Source organism: Numida meleagris, chromosome 3 (assembly GCF_002078875.1).
Source record: "Numida meleagris isolate 19003 breed g44 Domestic line chromosome 3, NumMel1.0, whole genome shotgun sequence".
Classification (NCBI taxonomy): Eukaryota; Metazoa; Chordata; class Aves; order Galliformes; family Numididae; genus Numida; species Numida meleagris.
This window is the reverse complement of record NC_034411.1, coordinates 107,011,792-107,034,798: the sequence shown is the minus strand read 5'-3', so window position 1 is coordinate 107,034,798 and position 23,007 is coordinate 107,011,792. Positions and strand designations below refer to the sequence as shown.

Genomic DNA, 23,007 nt, shown 5'->3' with positions numbered 1-23,007 from the left:
TGTGTAGAACTCCTTGATGCTGGTTGTGGAACCTCAGGTTCAGGATCAGACTTCCTCAAAAGCAGTTTCCACTTCTGATGTTACAGGGCAAGAAAACCGGGAAGAATCAGCAGCCAACCAACCCCAACAGGCAAGTCCCCATGAAGTAGCTTGGCTTGTACTTCAGCTGATGCTTTTGAGAGCTTATGACTGATGAACAAGGAAACTGAACCCCAGAAGAGAACCAAGTCACGTAAGTAAAACCAAGTGTTGCTCTCTCGAGGTTGAGCTGCTTCATCATCACAGGAAGGAAATGAAGAAAAGGAGAGGGAGAGTTGGGAGAAGTGCAGTAGACGGCTGGGGCAGGAACAGAAAGGAGAGAAGGACTAAAAGGGTCAGGAGCATGGGCTCCTCTTCCTGACTCCCTGCAACCCCAAATCCCCCCCAGTCAGACCTTCCAGGGCCTCAGCACTGGCTGAAGGAACAAGTACATGGCCACTACCTGCTTCAACAAAGCAGGCCCCTTTGATAGGGGGCAAAAAGACATCCAAAACCCAGATTCAGAGACTTCCAGGAGGTCCTCTCCAACCAAACTTATTGCACGACAACTTGTCCAAGGTCACTACAGAGCTTGTGCCAGCTTGGGATTCAATCCACATCTAACTGTCCTCTCTGCAAAACCATCCATCTTCCAGCCTGCCTTCTTCCAGTGCTTTCTTTCTCCCAGTACCTTCTTGCTTTTTGCATAATGCATCGTGCAATCTACTTTACATATAGAGCTTTTAGTTCTTAAATTTATTATTTAGTGTTGTTTTCCAGTAATAAAGCAGGAGTATTGTTTTATTTATTCTTCCAGGCTGCACACGAGCACTTCTCTGTACAAAGAAGTACACAGCTTACAAGTGAATCCTTTTATGTTTTGCAGCACTGAACGGCAGAACAACCTGAACACAAAGCTCTTCAACCTCCCAGTCTCTGAGCAAGGAATCGCAGGGCAGAGCTTTACAAGGAACCCGGTAAATACAGACAGTCAGAGTGGCTGTGTCATACTGCTCGCTGTGCTCCCATTTATTAAGTCCTAAAAGATTTTTGGGCACTTTGGGAAGCAAACTGAGGAAGTGGGTACCTTGCTCCATCACGTGCACAATCTGCTTGAGGAGTAGGTGCACGATTGCTGTCTTGTTTGTTGCTGAAAGGGATAAATTAGGTGTGGGAGGAGGAGAAGGCTATTTCTGCTTTTACCTGGAAGCAATTAATGAACAGGAACTGTCTGGAGGTAAAACCACAGCAAAGAGCCAGTCGTACGAGAGATGCACGCAGAGGTCAGCTCCAGCCAGGAGGAACGGGCTGCTGTTCCCAATGCTGACCGTGAGACAGCTCCAGTGCTTGGGATTCATTGTGGCTTTGAGTCCCAGATAGCCCCGGGATGTTATTTTCCCCAGAACTAAAATACAAACCCCTCTCACCTCCCTGCACACCACCAGCACCGCCTCCTTGGCAGCAAAAAAGCGCACGGCGGAATCCAGCCTCCAGATCTCAGACAGACGCTTCAAGTTGTAATTAAGCACAATTTTACAATTTCTTCATCCTGGTTAAGTTATAAGATAAAAGGCAGTATTTGCCTGAACAGCGCAGAAACACAGCGTTTAACGTCAGCTCGCTTAGCAGGGAGGGTCCCTAGGGAAAACATCCCAAAGGGAATTTTGTAAAGCTGTCCCATTTTATGCACGCAGGGTGGAGACAGCATCTCCACGGAGGGGCTCCCAAGGAGGTCTTCCCACCTCCATCTCGCAGCAGCCTTGTCCCTCCTCCCAGAGGAGCCTCCGATGCAGGGGGTAGGCAGCGAGCTGCCGGCCTTCTGCACTTTTTGGAGAACGTTTCATCGCCACGGAAGTGGAGGCCGCTCTGTTTCAGACAGCCCGATCAATCATGCCAAATAACTAAATTACCCGACGCGCTGTAATCACCCATATTTATACAGCAGGCGCATTCTTATCCGACACAGTTCATTACGAGGCAAACGAGAAATTCAGATGCACAAACACAACTATTGCCAGCACTCTATTAATTTGAACTCGATTCAAATAGGGTCCCTGCGGGTAACAAACCCGTTTCTCAACACCAGACACTCCAGTCACACGTTCCCAATTAGGCAAGGGACACGAAATGCCTTTCTACTGTACTCACAGGTGGATAACACAGCAGGAAGGAGTGCAGCATCTTCGCTGCCTGCAGAAGTTTCAGGAGAAAGACGTCACCAGATAATTGTGCCACCACCTCCACTGGGCTTGTTTGAACTCTGCCAGCATCCCAGCCACGCTGCCTTAGAATCACAGAATGGCTTGTGCTGGAAGGGAACCCGAGGGTCATCAAGCTCCAACCCCCCTGCCACAGGCAGGGCTGCCAACCTCCAGATCTGGTGCTAGACCAGGCTGCTCAGGTCCCCATCCAACCTGGCCTTCAACACCTCCAGGGACGGGGCATCCACAGCCTCTCTGGGCAGCCTGTTCCAGCACCTCACCACTCTCTCTGTAAAGAACTTCCCCGACATCCAATCTAAACCTTTCCTCCTTGAGCTACCTTTGTCACACTGGTGGCACTCCTGCTTGGGTAGACCTGGGACCACATATAGCCATGTAGATTTGGTCACGCATGAGAATGGAAATGCACCATTCAGAGAAACTGAACTGGAGAAGTCTCACTGCCAACAAAACCTGCCATCTGGGGAGCAGCCATCCTGTCCTCATCCCAGGGCAGAAGGATTATTGAGTTTAAGTGCAGCTATGGGACAAAAATAAATCTAACCGTGGAACATCCTGAGTTGGAAGGGACCAACAAGGATATTCTGCCCTTTCCTTAGCTCAACCTGAGAGCTCCCCAGAGCACAGCCCATCCTTACAACCTCACAGCATCACAAAGTGCACTCCCAGCCATGCCTCCACTGTAAGGAGCCTGTGTGCTGGCTGAAAGCAATGCAGCCTGCAGCCTCCTGCTGTAACGATCTCTGCCAGCTAGAACAATGGTATGATGGCTTAAAAAAAGAAATGAAAGCTAATTAGTGGAGTTGTGCTTAGCAAAGAGGAAGACGGGAGGGTGACTGGAGCTGGGAGAGGCCATCCTTGCAGAGCAGATGTTTGCAGCCCAGCCAATGGGAGCCTGGGCAGTGCGCACCCAGGGTAGGATGTGCAGATGTGGAAGTTAAAAATAAAGAACAAAACACGGTGCCTGAAGCTTGTGGGAGTGCATAACAAGGTTATTAACAGCGGAAAAGTGTATGATGGAAGATAAGCACTAGCAGAACGCACGATAATTAAATTTTGACAAAACGAAGTTGTTGCCTGGGTTTGAAACGCTGGCTAATTTAATGCCTGCTGCATGCTGGTTCGTCGGTGCTGCCCACTGCTTTGCTTGCAAGAAACGCGAGCAGCAAACCTAGTGTCAAGTCAAGCTGTGTGTTTGGGGAACACTACCATCCAGACCCTAAAAGGGGAAGGATGGAAGACATTCAGTTCTGCTGCACATTCAGGGAAAAGCAGGGACTGCTGCCATAATAGATAGGGAAAAGGACGGACAGGAAAGGAAAGACAAGGAACACTGGGGGACACGTGCAGTAAGAAAGGGCTGCTGCAGCCCAGTTGTGTAGCTGTTCTGCTTAATGAAGGCCTAAGAAAGATCAGGGGAAGAAGGATGGAAGGAACTTGGCCATCGCTGGAGGTGAAGGAAGGAATTAACTTTACAGCCGCACAAGCGAGGCTCAATCACTGAACAAGATTAGATGGGATTTGGCAAGCCACAGGTCAGAAAAGTTGAGCTAAGGGTTAGATGGAGTCTGCCTAGAAATAAATTGTTAAATCAAATCTTACCAACTCGCCACCTTTTTAAGAATGCAGCTCTGTATTAGTGCACCCTGCGGCCCATGCTGAGGTTCCCAGTGGGGTTCCCCTCTCTTTGCAGCTTCACCACTGCCCTTTAAGTTTTTCTTCCTCTCTGAAAAGTTTTCAGTTTTGGTGAGAAAAAGAAAAACCAACTCCTTAATGGCAAAACACCCTGGTTTTATTAAATTCCTGCCATACATAACTCTGACATGTTATTTGGACTGCTGTGGCTCCCAGCTCATGCCCCGAGCTCAGAAGGCACCACCAGCCCCCACACCCCAGGAGCACAAGTGTGATCCCATACTCACACTGAGATGTTCTCCACCCCCACATCCCCACTGCACATTCCTTACCAAACTCCTGCACCTCTGAGCTGGGCCCCTACTCTGAAAGGCTTTGGGATCCTTCAGAGTGAAGGGGATCCTGCACACTCTCAAGGCTGGGAACTCAGGGATATGAGGAGCAGTAAGACAGGACTGCTAAATGGCTGCAAACCTAACGAGCAGACGCAGCACTTCTTTTGACCTCAAAAATTACTTTTTAGGATAAAAGCGAGGAGGTCTTAAAATAAAAGCAGCATGATGAAACGCTTCCACCAATGGCACTGCAGCATGGAGGCTGTTCCTTAGCATCCCAGAGCAGATGTGCTGCACTCAAAATGTCTTTGTCTATTAAAACTGTGTCAGCTTCAGAGACTCCAAAACTCCCTGTGGCATAAACAGAATTTCTAATGAACAGCTGCAGGATACAGGAGTAGCCGCACGAAATGCAGCTGCCGACATCACTTTCTTTGCCTGCCTCTGACCACCTTCACTCTGCTGCTGCCAGGATCCCACCTTCCCCATCTCGCCATCTCTGATGTTCCCTCTCCCAGTCCTCCGCCTCCCCACTGTGCCTCCTACACCCCGCACAGCTCAGTGCTCTCAGCCCATATATTTGGCTCACCCATGCAAACCTGCCCTCTGTGCCCCTACCTCCAGCCTCCTGCTTCCCAGCGGGCTAGCAAACAGCCAGCAGTCCGCAGGCAGGTGCATGGTGCCTGGTTCTTCTATTGCCATTCATCACTTCTGAAGTTGTGAGCACCACTCATCTCCTTCTCCTTAGAATCAAAGAATCATTAAGGCTGGAAAACACCAATAAGATCCCCAAGTCCAACCATCAACCCATCACCACCACGTCCACTAAGCATGTTCCTAAACAGAATCACAGAATCATTCAGGTTGGAAAAGATCTCTAAGAACTCCAAGTCCAACCCCAGCCCACCCCACCGTGCCCACTGACCACGTCCCTCAGTGCCACATCCCCACGGTTCTGGAACACCCCCAGGGACGGTGACCCCACCACCTCCCTGGGCAGCCTGTGCCACTGCAGCACCGCTCTTCAGGAGAATAATTTTTTTCCTAACATTTAACCTGAGAGAGCACCTTGTGTCAGGGACTGCCCATGCTTGCTCTAACAGAGCCGCAATTCCCGTGCCAGCCCTCGAGCTTTGCTGCTGTTTTGACTGTTCACACTATGAAAAAAAAAAAAAAGTGCAAAAGGGAGAAATAAAGGGGAAAACACTATCACGCCAAACCCTGTAATTCTGCAGAACATGAGCAATCCTCGGGGAAGGATTTAAGCTGGGTAAGTTGAAACCCACTAATGGAGCTTTTAGCTTCAACGCTGCCTCGCAGGCCAACGCGCCAAAGCGTGACTCCTTGTGTGAGATTTTGTTTTCTTTTTTAAAATCCCCTGCCTTTGAAACCAAAAACCTGTCAAGCAGACAGCCTGGTCCAAAGGAACTTCCCAACTGCACTCCCAAACCTAACTGCGTCCTGGTAGCTTGCTAGGGAAACAGCTGGAAAGATGATTAATGCACTCTGGCACTTTTTAACAGACCCTGCAATGCACAGCACTGCACTGGGAGAAAAATATGATCTGTTGTCTCAGGGCAGCCCCATACAAGTTCTTCTGGGAGCACCAGCACAAATGGAGCCTCGATTCTTACTGGCCGATGCCTTCGGGCTTTCATGGGGCTCTCCAAAACCCTGCAGAGAACTTCATTTTTCTATTTCCAGGGCATTTACTGGGAGTTAATGCTTTGGTGAGCTGTATCCTCCTAACCCGAGTGAAAACAGCTGATGGGTTCAAAAGTTATTGGAAGGCATCGGACTAGATGCCAAAGTCTGACTTTATTAGAACACTGTAACGAGATTAAAGAACGTAATGCTAAGCAATAGTGTCTTTTTAAAGAAATCCTTATTAGCTGTTATTGAACAAGCAGCCCAGCTGAACATCTTGTGGCTTTGAGACAATTTGTTCGATCTAATCATACAGTGCCCAAATGCTTTAGCTGTTCATCCACTGCAGAGTGGTGATACTGGGGCAGCTGCTTCAAACTGCTGCAATTTTGCAAAGTGAATGGCTCTACAGCTTCTAGGAGCTGGCAGCAGGATGTGCAGCGCAGGTCTGAGAGCTGACAAGGTTTCAAAGAGTTAACATCACTAATGCACTTCCACGGGCCAGGGAAAAACTTCCCAGAGAAATCATGTGCTGTGGATCTGGTGGATACGCTCTGCGCTTTGTGGACTGCACCACTGACCTGAACCAGCACAGCCCCACCTGCCAGCTCCCAACAGAAGGTGAGAACAATCCAAATGTTAGCAGAGGAAGTGCATTTGGGAAGGTGGAACTCACTCTGGCTGGAAGGCACTGGGCTTAAAAAGACTCCAGGCAGGAATCTCCAATGCACAGCAGCTGTTTTTGCTGGGTGAGCGGGGCCAGATATCCTCAGAGCATTTCAGAAAGGGGCAGTGGGATCCTCTGCCAGCCAAGCACTCATGCAGAGAAAGCAATGGCTTCCAACACCGCCTGCCAGCCATCATCCCAAAGACCAGAGCACTTCCAGCTCAGGCCATCCTCAGGAACCACTTGCTGAACGGATGCCGAAAGCTCCTGATGCACAAGGAAGCCACCAATCTCTCTTCTGGTCACTTCCATCAGTTACTATGGACAGGAGAGCAGAGTGAGCATCTTTCATGCTGTGCAGACTCAATCTTCCCTCCACGGCTTGAGCCACAAATAGCAACAGATCTCAAAAATATACCAAAGGACAGCACAGCTATCTCCCTTTTATGCTTAATAGCATTGGCTGACATGTAAGCTGAATGTTGTCATCCACTGGACAAAAGCTGCTCGTGCCCAGAGTAAGTACCTGGTGCCCAGCCATGAAAAGGAGATGTTGTCAGGGCTTGGGAAAGCTGCCTGCGAGCCTGGAAGGGCTCGGAGCAGAGCCACCAACCCTGCTGCAACCATGCCACACAGACAGACACGAGGCATCAGCCTGGAACAAAGTCATTAAGATAGCCACAAAATCCTCGACTCCATTTGACTGCACAGACTCCAGTAAAATAATAAAGAAGCACGGAGATGGCTCTATTAGACCCAACCAATGATCCCTTCCCTTCAGCCCTTACTCCTAAGCACCCATTTCCAGCTGCTTTGGTGCCAAATACTCGTACATCATAATCACAGAACAGCTGATTCAGAACAATTTTTCCCCTAATCACCAGAGTTGCGTGAGACCTCGAAGAAGAGAGCTTCTCACCAAAATGCTTCTCTGGACCAATCAATCACGTACGTTCTTCCCAGTACAAAGTCTGAACTGTTTAAAAAATAAGAAAGGAAAGAAAAAAAAAAAAGGAAAACTACGTCAAGCACTTGGCTTCACACCTTCTTGCAGCAATGCGTTCCACAGCTGAGCTCTACAAGTTGTTTTCTCCCACCAGCTCCAAATTCCACCTGTGCCTTCCTTCACCAATGCAGTGCTGCACAGCTCTATAGTGATGGGTACAACAGAAGCCTGACCCCCTTCAGCACACAGTAAGAAAGCTGCAGGAGTACGAACACCACCTTCCAATCCCCCTCCTTCTCTCTTTGTGTCGTGTCCCACCACATGCTCCTCTCTGAACTAGGCAGTAAAATCTCTTCAATCCTTGTGGCCATCAGCGCTGGCAGAGAAGCACCATCACCAGGACCCTCCTGCCAAGAGACAATTTCAGCATCAATTCACACTCCCACTATTGTCTCACCCCTCCTGATGGCTATTCTTGTTCTCCAACACACTCCTTTTGTGAAGTAGCCCTCCCTCTCTTTTATCAGACGTCCTCTATGCTCTGTTTCCATTCCAGTAATTTCCCAAATTTGTGCTTTTTTTTTTTTTTAATTGCTCTCAATATGTCACTCTGTATTACTCAACAGCAGATTTATTTAAACGTGTCAATGCTGTTGCTTAGCAGATCTGAATGTGCTTTACAATTTAAGCTTGCTTCAGAATCACGTTCCTCTTCCCAGTGCTGGATCATCAGGAAGTTTGGGGAAATTAAAAATCAGTCCCGCTCTACAGGAGCTCCACGACATGGCTACGAAAGTGCCATTAGAGATCCATACAGGTAAGAAAAGAAAAACCACCACCAAAAAAATACCCCAAAAGAGCAGAAATTCTGTCAAAAAAGCCCACTCAATTTTTCACCTCTGTCAGGAAGCAGTATCAGATGCTATTTGTCTTCCATTTTCTGCCTTGTACCTATAAGCTTGAATAGGAGCCCATCAAGTAAATGATCGCTGAGAGCTTTGAAAAGAGTCCTAACACAGAGCTAATACCAGCTTTCCCCAAGCAGCAAGCTAATTTTATGTAATGGCCTACACATGCTGTATGAAAGGCCTGAAAAACTCAGGTGAGAGCATGTTCTGACCTCTGAAATTAGGCTGAGAGAAGGCAGGTAATGTGCTACTATATCACATCCACAATGTTTTCTGCTTGGGCTTTGCCAGCTCTCTGAGTAACAAAGGTACAGGCCTGGCCATTGCCCCCCAGGCTCCCACCTGTACCTGCAGCACGTGATGGTTCTGCACAACATCAGCAAGCTCCAAACACCAAGTCAGCCTAAAACAGCTATCCCAAAATGCTTCTGAAAAAGGCTAAGGAAAACTGAGATGTCATCATCCTTCTGCAATGCACTGAAGCAAGGGGTAGTGCACACCCAACCCTGTAGCATGGCCACTACCAGCACCGAGTCTTCTGCGTGTTCCTTCTAGAGGGTATCTCCATGGGTTTGTCCCTACTCCAGACGGACTCCACACATTGAGCTTCATCCTCTGCCCCAAGATCTTCAGCTCAGTCACCACTTGGTTTACTGGGAGTTAATCCCCCAGATTCCGACTGCAAAACAAGCTCAACAAATCACCCCCACATCCTTGGAAACTGACCCTACCGAATGAGACAGCCCAACCAAAGACAAAATTTGCATTAGGACCCGCCAAAACTGTTGCTGATGGGTTTCCAAAAATAACCCAGCTCCCTTGCAGCACTGCCTGATGTCCATTTACCTAAAAATAGCCCTTCCCCCTTGGATCAATGAAGAGAGCTGTCAGAAGTGAAAGACCCCTCATCACTCCACACAACCCACACTGGCCCCAGGAGAGCCAGCTGGATGAGCCTAATGATTCTTCTCCAGCAACAGCTGGGATTGGGTTTCTTTCCATTTTGTGTGATTAAAAAGAGAGACAGATAGATAAAAGGGAGAACAAAAAGTCCAAGATTTCAAAAGGCACTAAAAATAAAATAGTTTGTATTCGCTCGGCACCCTACCTTGACAGCATTTTCTACATTATAGCTAAGCAGTCCTCAATAACCCAAAAGGAAGACAAGTAATTTATAGGCAGGGAAACAGAGGCACGGAAAGGTTAAAATACTCAGAATCACCAATAAAATCAAGCAGTAATGTGTTTAAAGGACAGGCACTCCTGACGCATGTCCCCGTATCCGTGCCACAGGACCCCCTCTGTTGATTCTGCATGGAGCCCAGGTAATTGCTTCCACTGCCTGGCACAGGTGAATCGATGCAGGAGAGCTCAGCACTGCTCACCAGGAGTTACAGTCCATTTAGCTGATACAAGTTAACTGGTTTGCACAGCCTGCTGGCACCTGATGAGGAAAGCAAGACTTCGTCAAAATTTGAACATACCGTTTTAGCAGTGGGATGCTTGAAATTAATCCCTTTATTTAAACACACTAACAACTTAAGTGCCCCTAAGCAATTGCAAAGTACTAGCTAAGGCAATGAAAGCCTTGGAGCAGCCAAGATGAAGCCAAAGTTATCTGCAGTAAGTTTCCAAGCATTAACCGTGACAACAAAAGTTTGCTCTGGAGAACATCTGCAGGAATGAAGAGGATGGCAATGCAGCTGGAATGGCTGTATTCACCTCGCCCAGCCCCTACATGGAAGCAGCAACCTGTGAGCAAGGGTGGATAGAGTGAATCTTCTGGGAAGCCCTTTCCATGGCCAGAAAGGGGAACCGGGAACAGCACAGATGTACGTGGGCGAAGTGTACCCTCACCAATTCAGTGGCCCCATACAACAAAGCAATCAGCTTGGTAGGTGAGAGGAGTGCAGCTGGCATTGACCACCTTGACTTCAGCAAGGCTTTTGTCATAGCCTCCCAAGAAATGGGTAGACAGGTGAAAACCAAACCATGGGAACAGGAGCCTGAGACGTGGCCAACCCTCCAGCTCCAGCAAGGGTCAAACCTCAACCAGACAAAGCATCAAGCAACACGACTCACCTTCATGGTCAGCTTTACTTTGACACTGGATTAGAGACCTCCAGTGTTCCCTCCCAGTCTCCTTTGTTTTATGATTTAGAGAAATGCCAAAGAGAAGTTGAAAGTCATTCCTGGAGGTATCTGAAATGGATAAAGCTCTAACGTATAGTTAAAAAACAAACTCTTCATTAGCTCTTTATTAATTTGGTGAGCTGGAGATGGGAGGAAATCTCCTCCTTCTCCCTAGAGGTTAACAGAGGAATGCACACGGTCAATTAAGACACAAACACCACTTTCATATTAAAATTCAAGGTGCTTCAGTGCTGTCCTAAGACTTAATACCTGTAGGAGGTGATAAGCATCCGTGAGAGCAACGTTCTGAGCTTCAATGCACTGGGTCAACACTGAAGGACATTTTAAAGATTCCTCTGCTCCCACCTCTCCCTTCAACCACTACATCATCATTTCCCCAAATCCCTTCATGAATCCTACACAGAGATGTACACAAGGTGTGCACACTCCAGACTGGACTCTTCTGGTTGCTTCAGCAGGAAGAAAAAAGAATGGCTCAGACTTTGCCCTTGAATTCAAGGTGTCAGTAGGGCTTCTGCTTTCTTTTTTTTTTTTTTTTAAATGCTTTATCCTTCTGAAAACTCACTTTTGGGTCCTGAAAGGAAATCAGCTCTTCTGTTCCCACTGGAAAGAGCAACTATTGAGTTTGACCAAAGTCGAAAGCTATTTTTTCAGATTCATTTTCCTTTCAGCTTACTGTATCAGCAGTCTAACCAAAATCCGTAGAAGACAAGAATTACCTAGCTCGTAGCACACACATTCGGAAAGCATTTCAGAGCAGAGTTTTCATCCTTAGTGTGGTCCATCAAGTCACAAGCCATCTTCTCAATTTAGCCGGTCTTGATCCAAAAGAAGAACAACACTGGTCTCTAGTTTCGCTGATCAGGGTTACCCGACTCAGGGGACATCAGCAGCCTTCAAGGGCACAGCACAACGCTCACTCCAGGGTGGACATCCCAGTGCCAGATGCTCTTCTCTTAAATCCTCAAAACCTCCACCTCTTGACTGGAACAGCCATTTAAGTGCTGGGAAAGTCACTTTTAGATGTATTTTTGTGAAACTGAAGGTCAGCAAATTGTTTTGTAATTAATACCGTCACAGAATCCCTAGCCTGATATATATATAACTCAAGCCTACTCCACTGAACGGACCATGAGGCAAGAGGTGTGCTGCTCATTTGGAGGCGAGAGTGCCCCGCAGGTTGCCAGACCTCACTGACATTGCTCGGTGCCATATCTTACAGCAACACGTGCTGCTTACACCCTCCAGAAGCTCTGGTTACCTCGCTGCAAGCACCTGCTCCTCTCTGCAATCTTTGGCCATGTTTGGTGAAGATTCTGCTTCTGTGGATCCCCTGACACCGGACAAGCTTCCTGCTTCCCCAGCTCCAAGTTCCCTCTTGCCCAGGGTGACTTTGCAGATCCTGGGTGATTGGTCACAGTGACCATTTCTGGACGACCCAGCCCTGCACCTCATATGCTCCTGCCTCTCCCCAAAGTCCATCTGAAGACACACACTAACCTTTGGGGGGAAAAAAAAAAGTCTGATAAAGTAAGGTCATCTTAATTTCAACCAGTGGAGGGCAGTCACACACGTACACAACAGCCAGCATCCTACTGCCTGATAAAGATAAAAAATGCACTTTTCTTCCATTCCCATCCATCAGAAGAGTTTGTTTCCCATTCTGCCTTATTTAAGCATGTGCCTTTCCTCAGGACACTCAAGTGGCATCCCACGAACACGTAGAGTATATTCACTTGAAATTAGGCTACAGAATCTAAATTCCTCCAGGCACCCTGCTCAGTAGTTCTGCTCTTCCTACCATACGGAAGGACCAGCCGTGCCTTACAAACAAACCACATAGCAGAAAACCAGGACTTTCCACCTTGTACTTCAGAATATAATAAAGTTCCAAATTACTGGATGAATCTCCCTGTTTTTTTTTTCCCCAGATGTGAGGCTTAAATGCCAGGGAGCTACCAGACTGCACACCAAAATACAGAAGCTGTGATCTAGCATGAACAGATCAGTACCTGGCAGATCTTCAAACAAACAAACAAATCTTACCCAGCTAGGCAATACATGCAGGACATAAAGGAAAAGGCAGGTGAAGGCCATATAGGTCCTGTGCCAAACAAGCTGTGGCACTCCTAACTTGCAGAAGGCAGCAGTGCAGCCCTCCCAGACAGCAGCTTCTTCCATGCTATCTGGAAATGAAAGGCTAAAGCAAGCTATTATCTTCAGAGCCTTGACAAAACAGCAAACCAAATCAAATTATGCTTTACTGAGAGGTAATCCAATAGTTTCAGCTGAGCAATTGTTTGAACAGTCATAGAGTTCTGATACAAAGGTTGAAAATCAATAATTCTTAAGTCCAGCTCAAGGAGATCTTAAGAAAATGGAAAACAAAGCACTCATTTTCTTTCATCAACCCGGCAAGCTCAGATCCCCTTCTGCAGCCCAACCAAAAGCGCATCCGTGCTCAGCTAAAGCCCAGCACAAGCAGATCTGCAAGCTGTGTCAGCTGAACCCATCAGCCCGCACTTGTCGGGACAAGCGGGTCACTGTGCTGCAGACCTAAGGAGAATACATCAGTCACAGTGGGTAACTTGGGCTCTGGAAGCAAGGAATCTGCTCGTGAGCTGGCTATAAATAGTAAAGGGCTAGAGGTATTTTCGGCCTCTGATGCATGTCTGCCTGCCCTGCTGCACAAACCCTTTGAGGCTTCTATCAGTCTGCCTTCATGGATGTTCTTATGACTCAAAAAAGCAGGAGATGGAGGGAAAGGATTTGTTCAAGAGAGCCCAACAACTCTAACTCCTACACCCTGGGGTAGGATATCTGGCAAGTCACGTCCTTGCTCAGTACTTAGCTGGAAAACCCAGAGAAAGGCAGATGCTCCTGGGAGAGACTCCCTTCTCTCCAGTTTTTAGGGATATTCAACTCTTCATCACAATTACGTGAAGCCCCTTTAAGATCTCTCCTAATCTGGGATGCTGAGCATCACCATTTCCCGGGAAAAGATTGTTGATAAACAAGTACCAAAGAAACAACAACAAAGTGATCCAGCCCAATAGACATCAGTGTTCTTCCTCTGCCCTCCAAAGGATCCTCTGCACCCAAACCTGTTATGGGCACAGGGTTCTTGTCAGGTGCAGTTTGCCCATGTGTTCTGCACTGTGCCACAACACTCCAAACCCTCAGTAAAACCCTGAGGCCTTTCAGCCAGGAGAGGTCAACCACCATTGCCACGGCTCTGCAGTCAGCTCAGCACTCTACAGCCAAGCCCCACTCCCCATTATCACCAGGAAAAAGGGGAAGAGGGGCTTTGTGGGTTTGATGTGCCACCTGGTGCTGCACCCACACCAGTGCATCCCTTAATAATAAATACATACCCATGAAATACGTGGGAAGATGTAAAAAGGAGACGTTGAAGTGTCAAGGAACTTCACTTCCCACCTTTCGAGGGTATAATACGAACCAACAGCGCAGAAAGAAACGCAAAACATCATTTATCAAAGCAGCAACAGAATTTTCTGTCAAGGGCAAGATTTCACAACAAAGATGCTTTTGGCATGGGTGGATTCCTGACAAAACAATGAAGCAACATGAATGATATATGATTGTTTCTTTGTGCAGGCTGCCGAAAAGCTTTCAGAAGCTTTATAAAATTGGAGCTACTTATGTCTAACAGCTACAGTGTAGAGGTGGGGAGGGAGCTTCCCGTGTGCAGCTTTCATGAGGGCACTCAGCAAGAAGCACGCTGCTCCTCGAGCACTCTCCCTTCCCTCCCACCGAGCTGAAGGTCAGCAATCCGCAGAGCTGGGCCCCTGCCTCCCTCATTCCCTCCATGCTTCTCCCCCCTCCTCCGATGGGAAGAGTGATGATAATGCCAATGGGGCGATTTGAAGCCTCGCTCCTGGCTGCTCTCAGTGCAGCCACGTGAAGCAGTGGGATTCTGCTGGTGACATTTTGGACCACAAATGAAGTCCCCGAGAGTAATAAACAATCAGGTAAAGAAATCTGGAAAGAAATTACCCAGCACACCTCGTCTTCTTGGCCCCCATGAGATCCATATAAAATGTGTTAATGCATCTGATTATGATCTAAATTACATACAGAGGCTCCTGCCAAGCACTCAGTGAAGTTTCTTTATTGTTAAGTTGGAAGCTGTTTAAGAACGGTCCAGTCATCATGTTTCAAATTAGATTTGGGAAAAAACATTTTCCTACTTCTGCTGGCTCAGAACACGGGTTTGTGGGAGAAAGTCAGTGCGTGGTTTTTCTCTGCTGAAGTGAGAGCAGGAGAAGTGGTGACAGCACTAAAGAAGCGAGTCAGCCTATTGCCTGTCCTTGTATCATGACCTGAGGTGAGCAGATTTACTGTACATCGACATGCCAGGAAGTGACTGCAAATGCAGCTGGCTTCTGTGATGAGAAGGGAGTAGAACCACCACGGTGCTTTCACACACACTCCTACATTCCACACACTATACAACTTTGCAACAAAGAGTTTCTGAAAGCGTTAAGTTTGATAAGAATGGCTTGCAAAGCATCACACAGGACTCTTCCTGTGCCTGCAAGGGCTGGCTTAGCTGTCGCTCTGGCTCAAGGCAGTAAATCCCTGTGTTCCTCAGAGGCAGGCAAGAAAGCTGTCCTTCTCCCTCCACTTGCAGTTAAACCCCCACACCAACCCAAGCTGTGCTGCCTTCTGCTGACATCTGACTGTGCCTTCTCTGCGCAGCTCAGCACCGGCCCTCCCCTCCACTGCTGGTTCTACATGTTAAAGGCAGAGCCAAGGTCACCTTGCTCAGGAAGTTCTTTTTGAAAGCAGGGTCCACACATATTAAAGACCTTCGATCTATTACCCCTGCCCTTCCAAACACAGCTGTAGCAACAACCACATAAATACAGACTGGAAGGGTCCTACAGGAAACAGCTAGCACATAATAGCTCTGACGTGCTTACTCTGCACTCTACATAGCTATATACACACCACAAATAGCTGTTCACATCTCCTCTCAAGGTGCACAGCTCACCGTCAGCATGGGGCTTCACTCTTCACATTCATTGCCAGAGTCCAGCATAAGAGGCATCTGAAGGTACCCACCCCTCCCAATCCTACTATGTGAAGACATCAGCTGATACAAACAACTGTTGGTTGTAACTGATATTGCTCCACGGGATGACGTTAGAAGCCAAGCATCAGAAAGCACATCTAAGAGAAGCCTGGACTGCCCAGCATGTTTGTGCCAGGGCTCACGTTCAGGCAGCTCAGCTTTCACCTCCAGAGACCTAGAGCAGAGCAGCAAGATAAACACAACGCAGAGACTGAGAGAGACCTGATGTCCACTTGTGACATCTTTGGCCTATCTTTTAGTGGTTTTTCCTACAAGTATTAACAAGGCAACAAAGCAGCTATGATGGAGAGCAGCGCTCCCACTTGCAGTGAAACTCAGTGTAAAGATGAAATTTGGTAGTCGGCACGTGCAGAACTCAGCCTGAGCCTGGTATCAGCAGATCTGCAGGAAATTAGGGATAGAACTTCCATTTCTAGCCACCACTGTAATGCAGGGGTTCCAACACCAAAGACGTTTTAATGCAGGATCACAGGCTGGATCTCAGCCAACCGACAGCACTGCGTTAAAAGGAAGTCTTTATCTCAACAGAACACTTACTGAACAACATGCCAGATGCTTGAAAATAAAGCCTACACTAACAACCAGATTTTAACCTGAAATTCTGAATGTCGGCATTCTCTCCTACTGCAGGTAGAAATGATTCCCTTACACAGCGTGCTTATTTTCTCCCTTTCTAAAGGAAAAAAGAAAAAAAAGAATTTTCTCTTTCAGCTTAACTTTGAGGCAAGTTGGAAGACCACAGCCTTCCTCAAAGAAGTGAGGTCTTTTGAACTCAAAGTCAGCAGGCTCTCACAGGAGCTGAGCTCGGGGGCTGCTCCAGAATAAATCAAAAAGGATTTACTCTTTCACTCAAACAAGGCAGAAAAAAATCCCCTAGATGTACAGATTTTCAGCTGGGGATAGGAAGATAGCTAATAGGTTAAAAAAAACCCAAAGATGGAAAAAATGGGGAAAAAAAAAAAAAAAAAGGCAACTTACAGGAGTGCCATTATGGCTTGACTGCCATGATCCTGTAAGCTAAACGCTACCCTGCGTGGCTGGATTTCCTGGAGCAAGTCACCAGCACAGTTGCTAAGTCTGCTGGAAGCGGTTCAACCCAAGTACATGGGGAGCAGAGGCTCCAAACACGACACAAGGACACAGCACTCCTGGAGAAATCTTGTGACAGCAAGTCAAAACAGGGGCTGGAACTGGTCATGCGTCATTAGAGATGCAGCTGTGATTTCTCACAGATTAGCAGAGTTCCAGGGCAAATGGGACCCTGAGAACACCCAGTCTGCTTCTTGCTGTGTCACAGGCCATTACAATTCATCCAAGCTTTCCTAAGAGCAGGAGTTGGATCTGGCAGCCTTAAATAACTGTGTTCCCAGAAACAATTCATGTGCTGCTTCCACCACAAACCCCCTGCTGCGTGAACAGCTTTGCCTGGGATACAACAGCCCTTTGGTGCCCTTGCGCCTTTGGCTCCTGGTTCAAGCCCAGACCCATCAGCAGCTTCATCAAGACTTCAGAGCTCGGCGAGGAACACAAATTCCCATCCTCTGGCTTCATTACAGGAGTGACAGGAAGGCTGGGGAAGAAGAAATGTGCTGCTGGCAGCAGCCTCCAGCCTCGGCAGTGAGATTGCCCATGCTCCCCTGTCAGTCACACACCCCCACAGTAGCTGTGCATCAGCTGCCCGTGGACTGTTCCCCACCCGGTGAGCCTACCTTGGCTACAAAGCTTTTTGAGGCAAGAATGATGCTAAGGAAGAGAAATGTTCAGACCACGCACATCGTTTCAGAGCCTAACCTCCCTGCCGAGCTGTGTGCCAGGATCGGGATCCTCAGCGTGCGAGCTCAGCCCATTCATGACAATCCGTGCTTCTTTAAAAATCAGAATTTAAACTGCTGAAATCAGAATCTTGTGAAACATCACTTCTTCGCCTGCAGCTCTGCCAACTGAAGTTGGCTAGGGCTTTCAGCAAATTCTAAGTGATTAAATGAAAGAGTGGGTGGCCAAACTTATAAAGGGCTTGACTCAGACTCTGTGAGTGACACCACACCAATGCTGTCCAGCTTTCCCCATCTGTTACCATTACAGTAACGTGCATAGTGAGAAGGGAAAACAGTGCTGGAAAATCACAGAGATGATTTGGTGGATGGTTAAAATGCAGCAGGGAAGCACCAATCTCATGGCAGGTGTGGAGCAGACAGGCACTGCAGAGCTTGGCTAAGCCTTACCTTCTGCACTGCTTCTTGGCTCAGAGCTGTCCTGCATCACACATCAATCCTTCGCTACTTTTCTTCTTTGTCTGAGTGTTGATCTCAAGGGTGCTTCTCCTCTTTAATACAAAAAACAAACAGAACCATATGTACTTAAGAAACACATTACCCACTGCCTAGAGGCATTGTGCAAGAGATGCTGCCTATTAGCATGCTGGCTAAAAACACGCATTCCACAAGTGATTCATTAAGCACCAATGCTCCCATGGAGCTGACCTGGGCTGCTGGGGAGCATTGGAGACTGAAGGATACGAGCCACGGCAACAGGCATATGGCAAAGGACTCCTCCTTGGGTGCCACGATGCCCCAAGCCAGGAGGAACAAACCGTAGAAGCGCAGTAGGAAGCGACCAGCACGTTTCACAAACACCAGGCTCTTAACAAGAAAGAAGGGATATTTCAGGTCTTTTGTAGCTAATGGGAGGAGGTGCAGGTCGCCAGCTCTGTGCTCTGTCAGCCCAAAGCCAGCTGGCAGCAAACGCCTCCAGGGACGGTGACTCCACCACCATCCTGGGCAGCCTGTACCAATGCATTATTACTCTTTCGGAGAAGAAACTGTTCCTAATATCCAACCTGTTCTCAGCTCCTTTAGCATAAAACATTTCCACGACAGTACTTGACAGAGCTGACAGCTCTGGAGCACACGCACTCAACCATTTCCCACAAAAAAAAAAAAAGGTAGCTACTTCACTCCCTCAGTGCCAAGGGGAGCACCACAAGTCCCCTGCCCTGTTCCACAACACGCCAGGAGATCTACCACCACATCCAGCCTCAAGCCCAGCACCTCCCAGCTCAAATCCCTAGCTCGAATCCCACTTCAGACACACTTCTGCTGCAAATAATCGTTTAAACATAGAGAAAGCCGACGCAAAACAAAGTACCTCTTGCTAACCGAAGCTCAAGGATGCAGGACTGCTGCTCAGCAGCCGATGTCTCTGCTGCATGTGGCATTTCCTTTTGTTTCAGAACAGTAAGAGCTGAGGATCAGGGCCATCCCCATCCTGCCTTCATACTCCTACACAGCTCTGGCAGCCAGCACAAGCGGCACGTCCCAAGTCTCCTTCTTCCCACCCTCACTTTTACTAACGCGTTCCATGCTCACAGCCCAAGCTCTGCTGTCAGGGACAGAACAGAGCTTTGGTGGCTGCTGCTGGGCTCTGGCACCAAGGTTGGCAGCTGCCTACAAAAGCTCTTCCATCCTTTTCAGTTCAGCTGGCAAAATGCTTTCCAAGCTCCTGCATCTCTGCGTTTAGAAGAAGTAAACATGCTGTAAAAGGGAGCTCTTCTCTCTTGCAAGCTGCAAGGGATGGCATGTTTCCATCTGCACAAGGCTACAAGACGTTTGCAGAAATAGGAACTAACTTCCACTCCCAGCCCCTCCCAGAACTGCAAAGCTCCTTCCAGGGTTCCTCAGAAATCACAAGCGAATGGTGTTACTCAACAGCCACAGCCAAGGATTTTATTTCAACACATCCTGCAAAATCCACGAGCAACAGGACACAAGCCCAGCATCCGTACACTGCGCTAGCTGGCAAGTCTTTAGTGCAAGCTTTGAACGCATACAGTTCACAAAATAAAAACATATATTGGTTAATTCTTTAAGTTATCATTTATTCTGGGTCCATGAAACTCAAGGCACACGGGTCTGGGGGCAAAGGACCTAAGAATCAGGACACCTGGGACAGCTAGGGAAGAATGGGGAGCATCTTTTAACCCACCGCTCAATGGGATGCTCAAACTTGCATCATCCAAACTAACCATTCCACTTTCAAGCACAATTCTGACACTAAGGTGCTCATGGGATAAACAACACCTTGTGAAAAAAAGCAACACCTCTTCTCTAACAAACTCTGTATACCACATCGTGTAAAAATTACAAGATACATTAATGACAGTGATCGGAGTACAATATTAACAGCAGCAGTATTATACTACCACTAGCTCACCCAAAAAGAAAGGCTGTTTCTCTCCCTACTCCCCATCAGAGATGCAGTGGCAAGTAGCTCTCACGGCTACATTCTATTTTTTATTAGTTCTTACAAGCTAACTATGCTAAAAGGTTGCATCAGGAATTGAAACTGCAGTTGTCAGCAGAAGTGAAGGACATCGTGGGATACATTTTACTCCAGCTCTTTTATTGCTTGGCTCCTTGGAGTGATTCAAGCAGCTTAAGGACTTGAGAGGTACTGTCACAACAATATCTGGCCCTTAGCAAGCTGCCATTTAATACCAAAAAAAAAAAAAAAATACAACCAGCAGCCTTTACAGTACTGGCTGGACCTGCAGAACAGGAGTCAACAACCACTGATCGCTACCAAACTGCTCCCTGTGGGGATGTTACTCGCGCTTGACAGAAGGGGAGGTGGCTCTGCAGCACGTGGGAAACACTCATTTCTGCAGCCCTGCACACATCTGTGACATGATAACACAGCTGACTTCACCACCCCTAGGCTAAAAACGAAGCGTGGGGTTGGCCGAGGGGTGCGATGGGCTCTCTGCTGGATGGACCGCAGAGGGATGGAAGCGGTCGTAATTGGGTTTGGTGCACCCTGCTCACTACTGTCCTATCACTCAGGTGCAGGTAATGCCACTTCCCTGAGTGCCAGCCTCCAGAGGAGAGGGCAGAGGGCTGGAAAGCGGCACAACTGGCTCGGACCCAGGCCAGGACAGCCTCAAACAGCACTGGCATGAGGAGAAATGCTTTCAAGATTCCCAAGACAGCAGGCAGCTGCTTCTTGTCCAGGCACCACGTTGGGGTCCTGCTGGACTCTTCACTACTGACAATCAAAATATAATTTAATATGCATCACTTATCCCTTCAACTTGTTGCTAAGCACCAACCCAAGTGCTTGGAGCTGGAAGGGATACTGACCTTCACCCCCATCCAGCTCTGCTGGGCACAGCACACCACACTGCTCCAACGTCTCCTGGCTGCCTGCCTGGCACTGCATTCACTCTCACATCCCATAATGAGAACTAACCTGGAAAAAGGAAGAGCACAGTATCTTGGGGGAGGGTGGAAGGACCATTGAATCCTAACTCAGAAGAAGAGAGAAGGCAGCTGAACCCAGGTCACCGGTTGCCTGGGGCATGGGCAGAGGCAGCCTCGCTGTCTGCAGATCTCAATTACACTGCTGAGTTGAAGCAAGAGCCCAGCCTATGTATCCCAAGGCAAAAGGCAGCTTTATTTGGTGCCCCCAAAGTGCCCCTGTTATGAAGGTGAGGTTTTCTGCAGGAACCAACGCTCCACAAGTAATTCATTTGACCTGCAGAGACAGAAGCTTCAGCACGGTTTTCAACCGCAAGAAATTCCCACACCAGCAGCCCCAGCAACTCCAAGATGAAATCACCCAGCCTCCTAACCCTGACCCCAACCACGATGCTGCTGCCAGCTCTATTGGAAAATGGCTCGCTGTCAGCTGCTCGCTTGCAGCAGGTCCCTCCACACCACCCTCTGCACATGCAGACACTGCACTAGGACAGCTCCATGTTGTGCAGAGCAAGAGCCAAAGATGCCCCCGTGCCACGCAAGCACGCCTTTAAGTCCATGGGAACCAACAGAACGTGCTTTGTGAAGCATGGGCTTTTTAAGCAGAGATGGCTCTCGCAGCCAGACGTGGGCTTTTGTGATTTTTAAGCTTGGGAGCTTTTTTTTCCTGCATTAAAAGTAAGTGCTTCGGGTCACCTTTGATGCAGAGAGTCACCTGCAAGGAGGCAGCTGTCAGTATCTGCTCCTTGCACATGGGCTCAGAGCCTCGCAAGCCCCTGTGCCATCTGCACACTGCGTGTTTGTACTCCAAGTCCCACAGACACTTCTTTGATGTGCTAGCCTTCAGTGAGCTGGAGCTCCTAAAGGTCTTTGAAGATAACAGCAATCTGCATGGAATTATATATTACATCCCTCCATTCCTTGAAACATGGGTTTTTGTTGTTTAAAAAAAAAAACAAAACATGAATTAAATTGCATTTCAGCCTTTCATTCTCATTTACTTTGCTGCACTTGGCACAGATGGAGGAGAAGAGCACATGGCACACAGCGCTCACCAACATCTGCCGCTCACACCGCTGTCAGCCTTAACCCAGCTCCTGATGGCTGCTGTCCACAGGAGGAAGGCAGATCTCTCTGCTGCAGAGAAAGAGCCTCAGCAAGCTTATGCTCACACAAGAGTCACATGGAAAAGTAAAATGAGTGCAGTTACAAAGCTAAGTCATTGAGCGTGTTGGATCAGGCTGGATATCAGGAAAAATTCATCTTTTGACAGAGCAGTGCTGCAGTGGCACAGGCTGCCCAGGGAGGTGGTGGGGTCACTGTCCCTGGAGGTGTTCCAGAACCGTGGGGATGTGGCACTGAGGGACGTGGTCAGTGGGCACTGTGGGGTGGGCTGGGGTTGGGCTTGGAGATCTCAGAGGTCTTTTCCAACCTTTAAGATTTCATGATTCTAACAGGTGCTGGAGATGGGAAAACTCCAATGCAAACAAATAAGATCTACATGCTTCTGGAAATTAAACTCAGCACCTCAGATACAGACCCAGGTGAGCTCACCTTCCATCCAGCAGGAACTGAGGATGGAGAACTTGCAGACCCGGGTGGCCATGAACAATCTGCTCACTGGGAGCTATGGAAAGCCAAGCAAGAAACCTAATGGCACTGTGGAATATTTGGATGTATCAGTCCTCTCCTCTGACCTCCTCTCTTCTGCCTCTTGCTAGATCCGTCCATTTTCTTCTCCTTTCAGTATCTACTGAAAAGCTTTTACTTTCACCCTTCAGTACCAAAACCATCACAATCTGCTTTCATCTCCTCCGCACCTCGCAATTACATCCACTTGCTTCCCCATTTTCTTTTCTTTCAAAGCTTTCATCCATGTTGCTTCTTTATCTCACTCACCTGCCTGTACCATCATTATTTCTCACACTGTCTCTCATGCTATTGTGCATCTAAACCCTGCTTTCAGCATGGTTATTTAAGCCCATTCTCCTGCAGTCGTGTAGATGAATATTTCTGTTGAAACACCTACAGCAGATCCTCCAGGTTCCACTGTACTAAATGCTATTAAGGAGATGCTAAAGTCCGGTGGAAGTTTGGACAATGC

At 48.0% G+C, this 23,007-nt stretch overlaps 1 protein-coding gene across 11 annotated transcripts in view; it reads right to left on the bottom strand.

Annotated features, from left to right (window-relative positions):
* The window catches only part of EXTL3 (exostosin like glycosyltransferase 3), a 109,816-nt gene that overhangs the window by 32,230 nt on the left and 54,579 nt on the right, over window positions 1-23,007 (bottom strand). For 5 of the 11 annotated variants that reach the window (XM_021392390.1, XM_021392398.1, XM_021392389.1 and 2 more), the window contains one exon: window positions 17,874-17,974. The exons of 5 other annotated variants lie outside the window; for them this stretch is intronic. The gene's annotated coding sequence lies outside the window, so the exon portion shown is untranslated. Of the gene's footprint in view, window positions 1-17,873; window positions 17,975-18,795; window positions 19,167-23,007 lie in introns of those variants that run through there. One more of the 11 variants, XM_021392394.1, reaches the window with a different exon arrangement.